The sequence below is a fragment of the Fistularia commersonii genome, chromosome 8, assembly GCF_037954325.1.
Source record: "Fistularia commersonii isolate RoL2024-O1a breed Wild chromosome 8, RoL_Fcom_v1.0, whole genome shotgun sequence".
Taxonomy (NCBI): domain Eukaryota; kingdom Metazoa; phylum Chordata; class Actinopteri; order Syngnathiformes; family Fistulariidae; genus Fistularia; species Fistularia commersonii.
This window is the reverse complement of record NC_141291.1, coordinates 17,365,321-17,372,810: the sequence shown is the minus strand read 5'-3', so window position 1 is coordinate 17,372,810 and position 7,490 is coordinate 17,365,321.

Below are 7,490 nucleotides of genomic sequence, written 5' to 3'. Positions count from 1 at the left end.
GAAATAAGGTCATGTTTTTGTTGGAGAAGTGAGTAGAAATACATTTGGTATTCCTATTGTTTCATTCTTTCCACTTCATCTCCTGCCAAAGCAAAAGCTGCTGGTTTTTATTGGGGTTTCCTGTAATGTCTGTTTGGTTTTAAGTGTCTGTGCGTCTCTTTGAGCCTTCGTGTGTGATTTGGTTTGTGTTTCTATGTGGCAGGTGTGTAGCGGTGAGCCGCAGAGCACTGATGTGTGTCATTGAGAGGGACAGTGGGGCTTAATGCCTTACTGGTTGGTGTGCACATTAATCAGAATAAGGGGGCACAGTGACAGGCAGTCATTTGGACTAAAAGCTTACAGTTACAACAGCAGGGATTGTAACTAGGGAGGATTCCAACAGCCAGGCTACTTGGGGTGGCTCTCTGTTTCCATAGATTGATCCGGAAAGGTTCACAGTGGCCAAACTGTGGAATTACAAGAAATACATTCATTGAGTCAAAAAGAGACTTTTACCGGGAATATTATGCAGAATAAAGGCATTTTTTCCAAGTCACAGGCAGTGACCAAACCCATTTTTACTATCCTACTTTAATTCGTTGTCGTTTGTTGATAGTTTTGATAAATTTGCAGTAGTGTACAGTAAATATAAGACTAAACTAGTTTGTTAAATATTCACTTATCATTGAACTACAATGGATCCTAGCGGTGAAAGATTCTTTTGGTTTTACTCTACTGACACCCAACGTACTTGAATCGGGGATATCTGACAGCTTTCCGTCATCGGGTGCAGCTGATGAAACCTGTCATCCAGATGAATCGCTGAGCAGATGCATTGATCATTGTGCTTCATGTTGTGTTACTCCAGTTTGTTCTGTTCAAATGTTACATAAAAACCCGTTAGTGATACTCCAATTAAACACTGGTCCAAATGCAGAAATGACCTAATTGCTGTATAATGTCTCCTCACCATGGTTAGACTTCTCCTCTGAGGTTGAGGTTTTTGTTTGTGCATCACTTCCTCAGGCTGGCTTAAGAAGCTGCTATTGCAGAGAACAACAATCTTTGACTCTTTAAACTCTAAGCAAGAAATTCAACAATTTCCCAAAGACATGGATATAATTAATTCTCCTTTTAAGCATTTATATTTTCTGCAATCATGTTGGCAGGCATTGTGTTTTTGAACCTACCGACCAAAAGATGCACAATGATTACATTCATTCAACTACATTTTGAGCCAAATCCAAATGTCTGGTGTTTTTTTCCATTATGTTTCAGGTGATCAAAGTTTCCAAAATCTGTTGCATATTTTCCGAATTAGCAAAATATCAACAAATAATGAATCTAGTTTAAACTAGATAAGTTTTCTAATGACTGTGCATCTGCAGGGTCTGCAGGGAAAACACAATGTGGTGTATTAGTTTTGTCTTCCTGTGTTTCTTTTAAATTACTGGTAATTTTCCCCTTTCTGGTGCCTCTTCTTGATAAAGAGACTTTAATTTTAATGAGAATGCCAGAATCAATCAAACTTTACATGGAGATGAAAACATTTTAGTTAAAATATCATTTGTTCAAGTGAAAATTCAATTATAGAATGTAATGAGTGGAAAGGAAACATACAAATGAACAGAGTTTAACAACAATGCTACGAGGAAGTTCATTCTAATTTAAAACATATGTTTGATTTCTTTGTTTTAAGATCAGAAGGTGTTTAGGAACACACACATACACACACGCAGGCACGCACACACACACACACACACACACACACACACACACACACACACACACACACACACAAAAACAGGAAAAAAAACAGCCTCACATTTCTTGTGGGACAAATTAAGAACTTCTAAAAGAGCAGCAGTAGAAGATGAGTTATATCTGAGATAGCATAAAGAGAGTTTTGCATTTCATTCTCTTTGTGTAACAGGCTGATAAAACCAGATGGTATCAGACAGTAAGGCTCGATCCGATCTTTGATTTTGACAGATGATTGGATTATACAGATAGAAAAGCCTGAAATGCTAAATTTAGACCAGAAAGCAAGGGAATTACAAAGATGCTCAGAAAAACAGATCTGCGCTGTCTCAGTGGATGATGAGTAGATGTGCTGGTCTGACACTGTGATCATTTTTCATGAATGTTAACAGCCTAATTTAAGTTTTTTCCCCTCTTTTTTTATGTCACCGTGTGACACACCCTTGGCACCAATCAAATCGTACTTGTCAACTTTGTCAGCCAGCATTAAGCCACAGGTCCCCTCATCATAACACTTTCAGCCTGACAAAGGTCAACTGTTGTTAAAAAATATAACTTCCTGGGTCAACAGTCCCTGAATTAGTTATACACCAGAGGCTGATATGATGACATGAAACTTTAATGGTCCTGTCAGGGGAAGTAGTCATTATAGCAGAAAGCAGCTGCAGAATACTGGAAGAAGCCATTTATATGGATGAATATTATATGGCAGAAATAATTTCACCAATTAAATTATGAATATATAAATAATATAAACAATAAAGTGAATAGTGAAAAACAGGAAAATGTTTTAAAAGCATAATAAAATCCAATAAAACAACATCATGCCATAATTCACAACCAGCAGATTGTCCTCATAAGGCTTTCTAATACCAGATGTAACTCATTGCAAGCAGGGTTGAAGGGATAGTAATGAGATGTATTTTTTATTTGTTTTTTTGCTTGTGGTGATGGTTGGTCCCTTAGTTTCCTTGCACCTGCATTCGCATATTCGAAAGTGTTACAAGTGTTACCACTGCCTTGATCACCCCTTATTATCTGCAGCTCTACTCTCAAATGGCTGTTTTTTTTTTTTTTAAATAATGTTATATAGAACCAGTGACATGCAATCAGTAGAGGCAGGGGAGGCCGGGCCTCACCTGTCATCATGGAGAGAAAAAAATGTAAAATGAAAATATAAATTAAATGGTTATATTTATTCAGTGATTTGTACTATAAAGTTATTTTCCACTTAACTTGACAATTTTTAGTTTTTGTTTTTTTTTTAATCGCTGAAAAAAAAATCACATTTACCGTTCAAATATGGAGAAGAGACGTGCGGTGACGCAGCAACCAGCTGAGCCCACTATTGATTGCACAATGATTATGCTAACTGTGCTACCATGCTATGCACTGAGTCCGTATTTCTGTCTCTTTGTATGTCACTATTAGCATTTTCAAACACTTTTAATGTATAAAGTAAATTTGCATAGATTAGCTGATGTGTATAATGTTTTTCGTCAACAACCGTAATGTGTTTCTTGTAATCTTAAAACGACTGTGAAGAGACATTAAGTGAGGCACTCAGTAACGGTGCCTCATGGGAGCGGGCACTGGTGATCCCAGGGAACCTTCTCACTACTCGGCGACAGAATAATATAATTAGCAATAGCAAGCTAAAGTAAACAGTTAGCAAGTCAAGTGCAGCCATCCAGTTATTTTTTCCCGATCACGTCGGGCTGTATAGCTCACAAACGGTGAAGGATGAATGTAAATCTCCTGGGCGGCTTCTCAACTTTTTGGCCCAGAAGGATCTCATTCAAACTATTCCTGAGGCGACAAAGTTGCTCCGGCCGGTGGTCACCGTTCCGGCTACGACAGCATCGGTGGAGCGCTCATTCTCGGCACCGAAAAGACTCAAAACATAAAGTCGGAACAGGACCGATCAAGGACGATTTCCATTGAGACAGAGAGACTTTTAAAACTGAAGAAAGATAAGGAAGACTTCTACAAGCAAGTCATAGATGCTTTTCTTCAGAAGGAGCGCCACATGGACTTCATTTATAAGTACAGGTAAGAGATAATAACTTTTTTTTCAAATGTGCTTTTTTTTCCTCTATGCTACAATTTGTATACGTAAAGAATGCTGATATGATGTTTTAAACAAAACACTTTAACTGCTGCCAACAATATGGCGAATAAGCTACTCTGTACGGTTCATATGTTTGTAAATCTGACTGTGATGACGTCAGTGCCTCACCAGCCATGAATCTCACATACGTCACTGTATTTGTGTTTCACGGTGGACAACAAAATCCACAATACAAACCTTCTTTTAATATAATATTCTTAATTTCCTTTATTATTTCTAATATTCTTTGATTTCTTCAAAGTATTACTGTAGAAGACCCTGCTAAAAGTCAAACTTCAGCTTCAACATTGTCATCAATGATCTATTTCCTTTCTTGTTTCTTCACCAGGTCACCTCCTGCAATGAAATTTGCAAGTATCAAATAAAAAACACATGAACCTCATCGTTATCAAAAGCAGGGGCTCATTCATAACTTCAAATTCTTTTATATGTTATGTTAAAAATTTCTTGTTTTTCTTGTTGAACAGTGAAATTCAATCATATCCAAGAGGTAAAAGTCAGTTGTGAAACTGTTCATTATCTAATTGGAAATGGGTGCTCTCTGATCAAGCAGAAACAAAAAGTCGGTGTGATATCGATGTTTTTTTAAGGACATTTTTATTCTTGATACCAAAGAGAATCATTTGGCAGAACCATTACATCTTTGCCCGGGAAACAATGCTGTCACATGGCAACATCTGCAAGTGACTCTACTATAGCGTAAACATTTGTGCATAGGAAAATAGAGATAAGATAAGATAGTACTTTATTGATCACCATAGGGGAAATGTTTGTTACCGCAGTGCAACAATAATAATACTAATAAATCTGAATATAAATATAAATGGAAGAGACATATAAATAAAAGACACAAGTGAAATGATAATGTTCTTTAAGCAAAAGTGAAAGAGACATGAAAAGGGAAAGTGTTTCCTTCAGATTGGTTTCTAGGATCCACTTTTGTAATGTTCTACAGGATTATAGTTACTTCTGTCTATTTTACTCCAAAGGCTGCAATCACATGCATTCAGTTATGATTCATCTGCCTGCCGGTTGTCTAGGTTTCATGCTCAAGCCTTCTTCATACAAGTATTTTTAGAAAGTCTAAGGAGAAAACGGTGGAAAATGTATTTCTGGAGCCACAGCAGGAAAAAATATTACTGCTCATCTCTATTTGCAGTGGTTAATCTCTGAAAAGTCCATGTCTTTTGATGTTAAATTCCTATCCATAAAGAGGTGATCTAAGCCAGGAGTTAATACTGCTGCCTGTGATTGGCTGCCTAATATTAGTGTGTTACAACATACAGTTGGTGCACAACTTTTCCCACTAAAACCCCCAAAACCCTACACCACTAAGAACCAAACCAGACAAAGTTAGATAATTTGGGAAGCAGCTTGAAAGGACCCTGAACAAACCAGACATTACAAAACAAGCAGTTAATTTAGAAACAAGAAATGGATGAACTGAATCTGTCCCAGATATATATATGGCCATCATGGATATTAACACCAGAAATAAATCCGAAAGAATTGATGTCTTTTCTAATGTAAATATAGTGGCTACTTTGGTGCACTAGACTGTGAAACCCATTATCCATCAATGCGGCACCGTTGCTTCTAGCTTTCCCATTCCCTGTGAGAGACTGGCTCGTCCTCTTATCAGACCCGCTCCCTTTCAGACAACAGGTTGTGATTTGACAGGTAGTGGACCAATCCACAGTGTGCGATAACATTTTGTCTGCAGGAATCTGCATTCCGATCCTCCCTTCTTCAAATGCAAATATCATAGAGAATTCATAATTCTGCATTGGCTTGAGAAAAATACGTTTTTAAGAGTGACTTCAGGACTTTTGTGTGTTTTAATCATATGAAAGATCTTCTGCTGATATCTGATGAGCTAATTTGGCTGATTTATTTGAATGCTTCATTTTTATATGGATAACGTACACGAGTCTTGTCGTCAAAGTCTGTGCTTCCACCGAATAGCCACTAAGAGGATGAAACCTTTTTGGCAAATATTAAGTAAATGTTCACAGCCATGTTAATAAATACGAGCTCCATGAAAGGCATTAGGAGTTTTTCAGATTTGCATTTTCAGCGCCTGGTTTTAAAAACATATGCCCCAATTCATGACTCAATAATTGCAAAAATAGTAATAAATTGGACATTGTGAGGCATCACCTCACATAATGTGAACATTCACAGACAATCAACAACTTCACACAATTTGCACAACTGAAGCTTTTCACACTTGTAGTGATTCCTTAAGTGCCCTGCAGGGGTTTTATCTGCCCTTAGACCCAGCAAACAGAAAAAAAGACCATGAACAAGAGGAGGAAGTTGAGGGTTAATTAGAGGTGTGTCTCTTTTCTTGTCTTATGTGCCGGTATACAGATGGGGACACAGATAATCTCCCCTTTTCCTCTTCTCTCCAAGATGAGGACGCATTCTGTCCCAGAGCAGCTTCCACTTCCTCTCAATAACAGCTCGAGACTACCTTCATATCAAGGCCACAGATGCCGGATGTAATCTGTAAGGTCTGTGTGCGTGAGTGAGTGGGTGTGTATGTGAGAGAATACGTGTGTTTCATTTCTAAAAAAATGTAGGGCACTATCATGTAACACATGAAATTCATAAATGATGAGTACAGAATTATGTTTTTTACGTGGAAATTATCTCTGGTGCTAGTGGGACGAGCCGAGTTGGCCCCAGCTTACCCTCAGATGCATGTAGGTCTTCCAGTTTGTGTTATGGGACTGATAAGATTGTGTTTTCCTGATGATAGTGCTTTTGGGAGTGCACAGCAGATGGATAAACACTGAGCCAGTGTTATTTCATCTGACTTGTGATGTCTTTCATTTTACTCGGCTCATTAAGTGTGCCTGTGCAAGGTGCCACACTATGGTTTGCTGCATAGAGACCTCACTTTTCCCAGTTATAACTGCTAGTTTCAAAGATCATCTATGAGAATAAAAATGTATGTGGGACTTCTTATCACGGTGATACTGTCTAGCTTTGGTAATGACATATAGTCATTTAAGTCAAAAGATAATTTCAGTACAAAATGGTATTTTTATTGTCTAAATGGGTGCAAGTGCTGAAAAAACTTTCTCCCATTGGGAGTGGGAGGACATGTCTTCCAATGTGGGAAAGGATTCAAAAAATTAGATTTAGATAAGATTTAGGATTCAAATTAGGGGATAGGTGCATATTGTTGGACGTCCACACAGGAGAACCATCTGCTTGCTCCACCTCCAGACCCACATTTCCCACATGGATATGAGAATTACTTTTATAACGATTGATGGCGTAAACGATTGATGGTGTAGCTATTGATGTTCATAATCATATTTTATCAAACATAATCTATATATCAGGTGTGTATATAAATGAATAAATTAATGGTATTGTTATCTGAAATCACATATGGTGTGTTATACACTGACTATATTTCTTTTTAATGATACAGCGCTATGCGATGATGGGATGAAAAGAATCCTGAGAACGATGATGATGATGATAATGATGAAAATTGATTTCTACCTATCACATGCTCTTACCTGACCGAAGCAGACTCAACATAAGTCATTGCATTTAATTAATTTTCAGCCCATAACTGCTTAATGGTTTCATCAATTTT